Below are 12,084 nucleotides of genomic sequence, written 5' to 3'. Positions count from 1 at the left end.
CTTCAGAGCAGGGGGTGCCTGGTTTAATGCTCGGGTTCTTCCATTGACTTCCATTGTGCTCGGGTGCTCGGCAGAGCACCCGAGCATCCCGAGGTGTTCTACTCGAGCACCCGAGCACTTTGGTGCTCGACCAACACTAGTCGTTACCCAAGATACAAGATAAAGAAGTCTCCATGTACTGTGTTATTTCCAAGCAGTGCTGAAATCTTTTCATAGTAACATGCTCAAGCATGAGCTGAATGATATGCTGGTTTCAATTTTCTTGATGTACAGTGCTATAGGGCTTCTGCCAGTCCCAAAACCTCATTATGCTCCATGGATGGACACAGCACATCTCCAGCTACTGCTGCCCTAAATTCATAATTGACAACCGCACATAATACGAATTCCTCTATAGTATGTTTTTTATCCACTTTTCAATAGCATTTCAGATTCAAACATAAGAAATCAGGAAGTATAAATGCTTGATTGGTTCTCTTACGTCGGGTTCTTAAAATTAACTTCAGCCATGACACAACATTCCCGTAACAAGGCCAGTCCCCTGTGGGAACATGCCCTAACAGGCCTTTACAAGGCGACCAGGAGCGGATTGGCAATAGACCCTACAGTGAAATTTTCCGGTGGGTTGATGCCCAGGGGGGCCACTTAAGCCCTCTTGATGGCTGCAGGCCAGGTAAATAATGATTTGATACTCAACGGTCGCAGGTGTCCTCTTGAACTCAACTGTATTACTGTCCTCATGATGGTGGTACAGTTGAATATTTTCAGTATTTTGTGCTGTACTGTGGTATTTGGTTCTGCGCCGCACTACAGTATTGTAGGCTCCGTCTACTTAGGTTGTTTCCGCTTACTTGTTTTGGCCTGTCTTCTGTCAGTTTGAACACTTTTCGTTTTTTTTCCAGGGTCACTTTATGTTCCCAATCCGCCCCTGCAAGGGACAATCATGGGAACCTTTGTCTGGTCCATAATGCCTTCCCATATGCGGTGCTGCAGTCAGGTTTGATCACTACACTGAATAGGTTAACTCTCCAGATGCAACATCCGATCCTGGATGCTGCATCTGGAGTGCAGTTTTGAATTACAGCTGTCCTCTTGCGAATTATTTTATGGGCCCTGTGGCAGTGGCCATGACATCACCTTGGCATAATAGTACAACTATGTTCCTTAAGGGGTATTTCCATCTGGGACATTGATGGCATATCGCTAAGATCAATGTCAGATAGATGCAAGTCCCTTGTCTGGGACCCACTCCTATCTCCAGAACAGGACCGCCCAACTAAACAGAGAACAGGTGGGCATACGCAGCCACCCTCCGTTTACCACTTTGGGAGTAGGAAGCGATGGCTCAACTACTTCCGTCAGTCCTATAGAGGTGATTGGAGAGGCAGCCAAGCATGCTTGGTGTGCTCTCCATTTACCGCTATAGAGCTTCTGAAATAGCCAAGAGCGCTTGCTCAACTATTTTTGGGATTCCCATAAAGATGAATGGAGAGCACACCGCGCATGCTCTGTGCATTCTTCTTCATTTCAGGGGGCACCATTTTCTACATCAGGCATGCTCAACCCGCGGCCCTCCAGCTGTTGCAAAACTACAACTCCTAGCATGCCCGAACAGCCTACAGCTATCAGCCTACAGCAGGGTATTGTGGGAGTTGTAGTTTTACAACAGCTGGAGGGCCACAGGTTGAGCATGCCTGCTCTAGATATAAGTAGGTCCCAGAGGTGCTAGCTATATGTCATCAATGTCTCAGATGGGCCAAACCACTTTAACTACAAAAGGCATATTTTCTGGTGATTTTATATGCTTCTTCATACCTGGCTTTATTTACCATGCTTTACGAGCAGTGATGGTCATCACAATGACTACTTTATGACTGTATGCCTCTATGCTCATGGTAATTTGTTTTTAAGCCACAGAGTCGTCCCAGAGGACATGGCAGCAGACACGACAATTACAGCTAATAATTGGGCTTTAATTGTTGCCATCAAAAAGTAATTTTGTTTTATAATGAGCAGCACTTACAGAGGAACAAATAGACAAAATATTCCTTTTACTGTATCTGACTGTTTGTAATCTGTTGACTTCACAGCAGTAGTTCTTTCATGCCGCTGGTATTGCTGAAGCTGGGTTTTGCTTTCATTATTCCGGACCCACACCGAGGCACTAGGTCTATTCCATTTAATTTGTGACTTTTTTTATGTTTCCGATTTTGGTTTATTTTCCGTTGGTAACAAGTAGATCACAGTTTTAGTAAATCTTTAGGGTATGACCACACGGTCAGGTTTCTTAATGTAGTTTTGGAAGCCAAAACCAGGAGTGAATTTAAAAAAAGATAAGTCATATCTGTCCTTTATAATTTCTCTACTTTGATGTTCCACTCCTTATTTTGGTTTCCAAAACTGCATACAGAAACCTGACCGTGTGGCCGTACCCTTACAGAACATCTTCATTTATAAGGCTTCATGCACACGACAGTGTCTATATTTCGGTCAGCAAATAACGGATCCGCAAAATATGAATGGCTTCCATGTGCATTCCCCATCAATAGAAAGGACCACAATGCTGACCAGAGTAGAACATGTTCTTTAATCTGCAGGTCAGTCAGACGGATCTGCCAAAAATACAGATGAGTGCTTGGCCCCATAGAAATGAATGGTTCAGTGTGCTATCTGCAAAAAATGTGGATAGTACACAGATGAAAAATGCGGTTGTGTGAATGAGACCTGACACTTAAAGACTCTAAGGATGGGTTCACAAGGGCGTGACGGATTTGTTCAGGATGCGTCCCGGCTGCGTTGCGGAAAACCCGCGCGAGTAGGTACGCAATTGCAGTCAGTTTTGACTGCGATTGTGTTCTGTTGTTTAGTTTTTATCACGCGGGTGCAATGTGTTTTGCACGCGCGTGATAAAAGAATGAATCTGCTAACCAGACCCGAACTTCTTCACTGAAGTTCATGTTTGGGTTAGGTGTTGTGTAGATTGTATTATTTCCCCTTATAACATGGTTATAAGGGAAAATAATAGCATTCTTAATACAGAATGCATAGTACAATAGGTCTGGAGGGATTAAAAGAATTATTATTTTTTTAACTCACCTTAATCCACTTGTTCGCGCAGCCAGCATCTCTTCTGTCTTCATCTGTGAGGAAAAGGACCTGTGGTGACGTCACTGTGCTCATCACACGGTCCGTCACATGATCCATCTCCATGGTGATGGATCATGTGACGGACCATGTGATGAGCGCAGTGACGTAATCACAGGTCCTTTACCTCACAGAAGAAGACAGAAGAGATGCCGGCTGCGCGAACAAGTGGATTAAGGTGAGTTAAAAAAAAATGTAACCCCTCCAGCCCTAATTTACTATGCATTCTGTATTCAGAATGCTATTATTTTCCCTTATAACCATGTTATAAGGGAAAATAATAATGATCGGGTCCCCATCCCGATCGTCTCCTAGCAACCGTGCGTGAAAATCGCACCGCATCCGCACTTGCTTGCGGATGCTTGCGATTTTCACGCAGCCCCATTCACTTCTATGGGGCCTGCGTTGCGTGTAAAACGCACAATATAGAGCATGCTGCAATTTTCACGCAACGCACAAGTGATGCGTAAAAATCACCGCTCATGTGCACAGCCCCATAGAAATGAATGGGTTCGGATTCAGTGCGGGTGCAATGCGTTCACCACACGCATTGCACCCGTGCGGAAATCTCGCCCGTGTGAACTCAGCCTAAGACCTTAGTAATAACAGTGAATTGTTTAGGATGCACCAAATTTATTAAGAGAACCCTTGTTAATCATTTTTTGGCGCACCTCCGATCCTAAACTGCGGCTGACTTTGAAATTTACACCGGCTCAGATCTGGCAGAGATTTCAGCAATCATTTATACCAGTTTTATGGTATAAATTATAGTTTAAAAAAAACAAAAAACTGGCTGATGTGGCCCAACCCCATCCTGCTCCCATCTGGCCCCTGATGCACCCAATTTAAAAAGAAAAAGTGGAGTGCATGGCGTAAATATGAGAGAAGCCACAGTTTTCACGACTTTTGGCTTTCAAAAGTTTCAAAAACGTTATGTGCATCTATTTTTAAGCCAAAAACGGGTGAACAGCCTATGATACATCTAGCCCTAAGTCGATATTCACATGTGACAGATTTGCAGCAGAAGTTTCTTCCACTGTCCCTTTCATCTGGGCGTTTTATTATTGTCAGTTCATGGTATTTGCAACATTATATACCCAGTATACGGGTATATTGTGTGACTGAGACCTGACCTGTGTGAAAGCGTACTGTTGAGTCATTCTCCCCTATGTCCCCCCATTCCCAACCAAATAAAGACACAGCAACACAGGTGGATTTTATTGGCCACAGCAGCCATTTTATTAAATAACAAATGACATGAATAACCAATCCCAAAGGCCTTCCCACCTGAAGGCCCGCCCAAGGAACACATAAAACACGGGGAGGGTCCTTGGAGCCCCACAACCTGACGGGTGATTGCCCCGTCCCTCAATTAAATTAAATTACCTCTAGCCGATAGAGGCAGAAAACGGTAACCATGGGCAATAAACGTGGGCAGATACCCACCATATCACGCCCCAAATTCCAGTACCTGGTGAGTCCATAGCCCACTTGGCTCCCTCCCCACCACGCCAGATTCACCATAACTACCAACTCCAAGGAGCCACCACCGCCCCGGCCGCTATGACATTCGAAAACAGTCCCTGCTTGACCAAGCCAAAATCCACCCATAACCACTCTGCCATAATCCAAGAACCTCAATCACTCCAGAAAAACCAAACCACCTCTTGAAAAACGCAGTCCGAAGGGTGGGTGGGTGGGGGCTGCTGCAGATCTGCCGTCCCCTGCAAAATGGCCCCTTTCCTGCTCTTCCCACCCCTTTTAAAACCTTAACCCCCCTCCCCTAATGCAACGCCCACACTTAACCTACTAATTAACCCCATAACTCCCTAACCGCTCCACTCCAGACCTCCCCCCAGGCTTGCAGCCCTAGGTCCGGCCTGTACTTGAAGTCTTTTCACCATGCAGCAACTTTACTTGGATAAGTAAAAAATACGGCAGCTTTATTCCATGACAAATTTTTAACTTTTTCACATGAAAATTCCATTCTGCTTACTCATTTCCAGCAATGTGTTCTTCATCTGAATGAGACGCCTATGTATATGCTGCAGAGACAGCCTCCTTCAGATTATTCAGCAAAATGTCTGCAACGTACAGTACCTTTGCATCTTGCTTGTCAGGAGGTGGATTTAGACGTGCAGATGAGCAGTCTGCTGCTTTCTCAGTGGAGGTGAAGAGTAGTGTTGGGCGCGAATATTCAAATAGCGAATTTTAATCGTGAATATCGCCACTTTGAGAATTCGCTAAGATTTTGAATATATTGCTATATGTTCGTATTCTCGAATATTCTAGATTTTTTTTCATCAGTAACCTCCCTTCTTGCTTGTGGGCCAATGAGAAGGCTGCAATGTCTTTGTCACAGCTTAGCAACATCCCTAGCAACCAATAGGAAAGTTGCCTACCCCTTACTATATAAGAACCTCCCCAGCAGCCATTTTTAGAGTTGTTGCGATACCAAATTTTTGATTCGGTTTCGATACCATGAAAAAGTATTGCGATACTCGATACCATTCGATACCACGCGAAAAAAATAAACAAAAAAAGCCACGTGCATTCCTCATTTTTAAAAATGGCGAATCGCGCAGTTTTTATTTTATTTTTTCTGTTCCGGCATTCACCACCTAGATTTTTTTTTTATATTTTAATAGTTTGGACTTTTCTGACGTGGCGATGTAATATGTTTATTTATATATTTTATATGTGAAATTGGGAAAAGGGGGGTGATTTATACTTCATATTTTAGTGTTTTTTTTATTTTTCACTTTTTATTTAATAACTATTTCCCCCCTTAGGGGCTAGAACCTGGGATCTTTCATCCCTTTTCCTATTCACCCTGATAGATCTCTATCAGGGTGAATAGGACTCCACACTGTCCCTGCTGCTCTGTGCTTTGTGCACACAGCATCAGGGATGTTACCATGGCAACCAGGGCTTCCTGGCTGCCATGGTAACCGATCGGAGCCCCAGGCTTACACAGCTGGGGCTCCGATCAGAAGCTGCCACTGCACCACCAATGAGGGGGAGTGGAGAGGTCCCTGTGGCCACTGCCACCAATGATTTTAATACTGGAGGGTTGAGAGGGGCCGGCGCACTGTGCCACCAATGATTTTAATGGGATGGGGGGATTGAGGGGGGGGGCACACTGCACCACCAATGATTTTACCCCTTTATACAGGAGGCGGGTACTAGCAGATCAGCGGCAGTTAACTGCCGCTGATCGCAGCTCCCTGTCAGGGGCAGGGTGCCGGCAATGCGATTCTGCTGCCGGCACCCGCCTCCTGTATGTGTTAAAGACTGACTACTGTATATGAGTCCAGACTTTCACTATTAGGCCACACAGAGCGGCGCCCAGCGATGTCTCAGCACTCACCATTTAGTCCTGGGCGCCGCTCCGTTCGCCCGCAGTGCCCCATTACGGTCTCCTCTCCTGCTCCACATGCTGCTGATTACTATCGGAGCGATGGGAGGAGACATCAGCTTCACTAGTGGGCGTTCCTTCTCCCTGGCTGTAGCGCTGTCCAATCGCAGCGCAGGGAAAAGGAACGCCCACTAGTGAAGCTGATGTCTCCTCCCATCGCTCCGATAGTAATCCTATCATTGGTGGCGCAGTGCGCCCGCCCCTCCTCCGCCCCCCTCTTCTCATTGCCGCCCCTCCTCCACCCCCTCTCTTCTCATTGCCGCCCCTCCTCCGCCCCTCTCTTCTCATTGCCGCCCCTCCTCCGCCCCTCTCTTCTCATTGGTGGCAGCGGCAGCAGCACAGGGGGAGGGAGGACAGCTTCCTTCTCCCCGTGCTGCTGAGAGAGAACATGAGCGCGCCGATAGCAGCGCGCTCATGTTCAGAGATACTAGACTGCGCAGAAGCGCAGCCCAGTATCGAAAAAACGGAAATCCCGGTATCGTATCGATACCGGGACAAAAGTATCGATTGGGTATCGAAATTTCGATACCCGCAACAACCCTAGCCATTTTCTGTAGATTTATAGAGTTCTGAGAGAGACAGCAGTGTCATTGCTGTGCTCTGTGCTTTACTGTTTAATTACATTAGATAGTTAGATAGTTAAATGTATAATAAAGATAGTTAGTGGGAGCAGTGGCGTAACTATAGTGTTATGGGCCCCAGTGCAAACTTTGGATCGGGCCCCCCCCCTTCCCATTTTTACAAAGAGGCGGCAGATTTTCTTTACACTAAGCCCAATGCATGGCTACACTCACCCAGACCTAACTAATAAAATCTGGTCCTACCTCATCCAGGGTGTCGCATCAGCGTGACGTCCACTGGATCCGAAACAAGGTTCCTGTGGGGAGAAAAAAAGAATAATCACATAAGGAAGACTAAGGTGACTGCCCCTGTGAAATCGCCGGCAGGGGGCGCCGTGCTGGCCTGTAAGACTGAGCCATATCAATGTATAGCAGGGTAATCAAGGGCATTTCCCCTAAGTGCTACCACACAGTGCTAATGCCCACATTGTGGCCCCTCACAGTACTAATGCCCATCTTGTGGCCCCTCATAGTAATTAAGCCCACCTTGTGGTCCCTTCAAAAACAGTTATGTCCTCCTTGTGGCACCTTCACAGCAGTTATGCCCGCCTTTGTTCCTGTCACAGTAGTTATGCCTACTTTTGTGCCCCCTCACTGTAGTTACGCCCAGATATGTGCCTCCCTCACAGTAGTTATGCCAGATTATGTGCCTCTCACAGTAGTTATGCCAGATTATGTGCCCCTCACAGTAGATATGCCCAGATATGTGCCTCCCTCACAGTAGTTATGCCAGATTATGTGCGCCTCACAGTAGTTATGACAGATTATGTGCCCCTCACAGTATATATGACCAGATATGTGCCCCTTCACAGTAGTTATGACAAATTATGTGCCCCCTCACAGTAGTTATGACAGATTATGTGCCCCTCACAGTATATATGCCCAGATATGTGCCCCTTCACAGTAGTTATGCCAGATTATGTGCGCCTCACAGTAGTTATGACAGATTATGTGCCCCTCACAGTATATATGCCCAGATATGTGCCCCTTCACAGTAGTTATGACAAATTATGTGCCCCCTCACAGTAGTTATGACAGATTATGTGCCCCTCACAGTAGATATGCCCAAACATGTGCCCCTTCACTGTAGTTATGCCATATTATGTGCCCCCTCACAGTGGTTATGCCATATTATGTGCCCCCTCACAGTAGTTATGCCAGATATGTGCCCACTCACAGTGGTTATGCCAGATTATGTGCCCTCTCACAGTAGTTATGGCCAGATATGTGCCTCCTCACTGTAGTTATGTCAGATATATGCCCCCTCATAGTAGTTATGCCAGATATGTGCCCCCTCACAGTAGTTATGCCCACAGCCCCCTCACAGAAGATGTTGCCCCCAGTCTGCAGCTTTATGGAAAAAAAACAAAAAAAACACATACCTTTTTCCCTGATGACGCGCTCCCACACTCACATCACACTGCTGGCTGTGCTGGAAGCTGATTCCCAGGCCTACAGCGCTTGCTTCTCCCACAGCCAGCAGCACAATGTGCGGCCAGCAGGGGGAGCGCTCAGAAGAACAGTGAAGCAGGGAGCGGAGAGCACTCCCTGCTTCACTCTGGAAAACGAGAGCCCGGCAGTGACAAGAACTGCTGGGTGAGTGAGTACTTCCCCCCCCCCCCCCCCTACCCCATCCATTCTGCCTCTGCGCCCGGGGCGCATATTACACACATTTGAAGATTTGAAGAGCGCTCTGACGGGCCCGGCATTGTCACTGCGACCGCGATCGTTACATCCCTGAGTGGGAGATAGTCAGTGTAGGTTAGATTGATCTATAGTGTAGCTGATAGGTTCCAGTGCAGGGTGTTAGGCAGTGTGATAGTTTCTGCTGTCCATACATACATGCTACATACATAGTGCTGTGATGTCACAAGTTCACAACAATACTTAGTGCACCAATCAGTAATATGTAGTCAGACCTGCTAAAATGTGAAGTTGCACGTATTGCGCAAAAATATGAGCATCATTAATTGCCGATTTGCGCAATCGCGAATATATTGGAGCACTCTATCTGCATATTAAGATATTGTAATGTTCTGGCGTGCCAACCATTTTCTCCAGTCTCAGGAAACTTTTAGCAGCTTGAAAAATGTAGCAACAGTGACCCACGCCTGGATTGCACGCGCAATACGCACATATTATATTGCCGATTTTTGCAATCAAGAATTCGAATTTGCGAATATATGACGAATATTCTCCCACATAGTCGCAAAATATTGCAAATTCGAATATTACCCCTGCAGCTCATCACTAGTGAAGAGTTGTATTTACATGCCTCAATCACCTCTATAGTATGAGGGGGAGCACATCACTGTTGCCCAGAAACGATAATTTGCTTGGCGGCACTAACAATAGTTTCACCCGATGTGGAGTGTTTCGCTCGTTCATTGGGTGATCCGCTGCACCTTTAGACGGGCAGATTATTGTGAACGAGCGTTCGCAGGCTCCTGGTTGGTAAATTTGTTGGTGCAGACAGCATTGTACCGATTATCAGTTTATTATTGTAAAATTATCTAAGGGAAATCAGTGTCTAAAATTTTTTATGCTTTTTTTTTATTTTTATGAAATGTATATGTATCTTACTCTCCATGAAATAGTCCATGAAATACAAAATCTGATTGATACCATTTATAACCTACAGGTGCAGCCAGCATGGTGTTTTAAGACTCACAATTGAATTGAGTAAGTGGATTGGATTTTCATTTTCTCTTCTCCTGTCTTTCTCTAATCAGATTTGCTCTAGTCCAAATTAATTTCCTTCATATATATTGGATGCAGATTAAATCAAGTACAGTACCCGATATACTAAATAGCACATACGTTCCAATGCTGCCAATTTTAAGACTATGACAGGACATAGATAGATGTACTACATTTACATATCTGTATAGCATATACTGTTATATAGCTCTCTATAATGGCTTATGCACACAGCCAAGGACATTTTTGAGGTATGCTTTTATTTAAAAAAAAATTTTTTAGTCCTTCACAAATGTCCTATCCTTGTCCACAAAACGTGCAACAATAGGACATGTACTATTTTTTGCCGGCTGCGGAATGGACTCACGGATGAAGACAGCACACGCGTCTGTGCTGTCTGCGTCTTTTGCAGCCCCATTGAGATGAATGGGTCCGCATGTGATCTGCAAAAAAAGCGAATCGGATGCAGATCAAAACTACGGCCATGTGCATGAGCCCTTAATTTAGGGTGCGACTTACTTTACTATATGTCAGCTACATGTTAAGATGCACTGGGGCACACTTAGTTCTTTGTTATGCCAGGGTGTGACTTACTGTATTATTTGTTTGCTATCAGTTAAGCAGGAAAGTTACTCCCTTTATTTGTTATCTGTTACGCATGGGAGTGCCTCCCTTTATTTGTTTGCTATCTGTTACGCATGGGAGTGCCTCCCTTTATTTGTTTGCTACCTGTTAAGCATGGGAGTGCCTCACTTTATTTGTTTTCTATCTTTTACGCTGGGGTGTGACTTGCTGTCTTTTAGTTCTCTGTGGCTGACGAGTGCCTTACTTTATCTTTTTGCCCCGCCGTACCGGCTCCTGTCCAGCTTCAGTCTAGAATCCCTATCAACAGTGGAGTGTCTTCACAGGTCCTGTTATATATAGTAAGGGAACTGCACAGAGAATAGTGTAGTTCCCAGGTTAGAAAAGGAGATCTGCCAGGACCTGTGATTAAATCATCCTCATCATCACAGGCCCTGCACCATCTAGTAAAGGAATTGCACAGAGAATGGTGTAGTTCCCAGGTTAAAAAGGTGCATCTTTTAGGACCTATGACATCATCACAGGTCCTTCAACCCCCAACAGCAGGGAGAAGAACTGCACAATAAGTTCTCCATTGAGACTAGAATGAAGTGGTAAGAGGAGGTCCTCCCCGTTTTTCTTCATTTGCCTTCCCATTCCTTCTTTTTATTCATATCTCACTCATATATAGTGCTGCAGACAGTTACAACCCACAGTACCTCATCTAACTCACACAGTGACCATAATGTATAACTGACCACATATATCTGTACTTACTGCATCTATTATACCTTGTACCTCTCATATCAGTACACTACTCTAAATACTATAATAGAGTGCAGTGTGTACAGATACATAGTATATACATCAGTGTACTGTGAGGTACAAGGTATAATAGATGCAGTGTGTACAGATATATAGTATATACAGCAGTGTACGGATATGAGGTATGAGGTATAATAGAAGCAGTGTGTACAGATATAAAGTATATACAGCAGTATAATGATATATGAGGTATAATAGAAGCAGTGTGTACATATATATATATATAGTATTTACAGCAGTGTACTGGTATGTGAGGTGCAAGGTGTCATTTATACCTTGTACCTCACATATCAGTACACTGCTGTATATACTATATATCTGTACACACTGCATCTATTATACCTCGTACCTCACATATCAGTACACTGCTGTATATACTATATATCTGTACACACTGCATCTATTATACCTCGTACCTCACATATCAGTACACTGCTGTATATACTATATATCTGTACACACTGCATCTATTATACCTCGTACCTCACATCTGTACACACTGCTGTATACTGTTGTACACAAGCCTTATAGTGCAGCTTCTATCTTCACTGGTATAGAACTTTGCATTCAATGTATACTATTTTCAGTAAGTGGGATATCCTTGTGATTAGTCCTAGAGATGTTCTTCCAATTGACCTGTGATTTATGTGACTGTTGTAATGCTTGTGATCTGTAGTGATTTTATGACCCATCCAGATCCTTCGCTTTGTTTACCTACATATAGCATCTCTTCTCATGTGCCTTACTTCAGTGATTAATTGATTAATGAGCTAAATTACCCCTAGTTCTGTGATCACACTTCCTATAAATATAGAC

The 12,084-nt window shown here is 44.7% G+C and overlaps 1 protein-coding gene across 5 annotated transcripts in view; it reads left to right on the top strand.

The window, feature by feature from the left end:
• CDKL5 (cyclin dependent kinase like 5) overlaps nt 1-12,084 on the top strand; it is a 398,517-nt gene that overhangs the window by 80,717 nt on the left and 305,716 nt on the right. For all 5 annotated transcript variants that reach the window (XM_040423700.1, XM_040423696.1, XM_040423698.1 and 2 more), the window contains exon 2: nt 9,824-9,864. The gene's annotated coding sequence lies outside the window, so the exon portion shown is untranslated. The remainder of the gene's footprint in view (nt 1-9,823; nt 9,865-12,084) is intronic.

This window comes from Bufo bufo, chromosome 3 (genome assembly GCF_905171765.1).
Source record: "Bufo bufo chromosome 3, aBufBuf1.1, whole genome shotgun sequence".
In the NCBI taxonomy this organism is placed as follows: Eukaryota; Metazoa; Chordata; class Amphibia; order Anura; family Bufonidae; genus Bufo; species Bufo bufo.
Note: the sequence above shows the minus strand (reverse complement) of the source record. Positions and strands in the feature narration are given on the sequence as shown.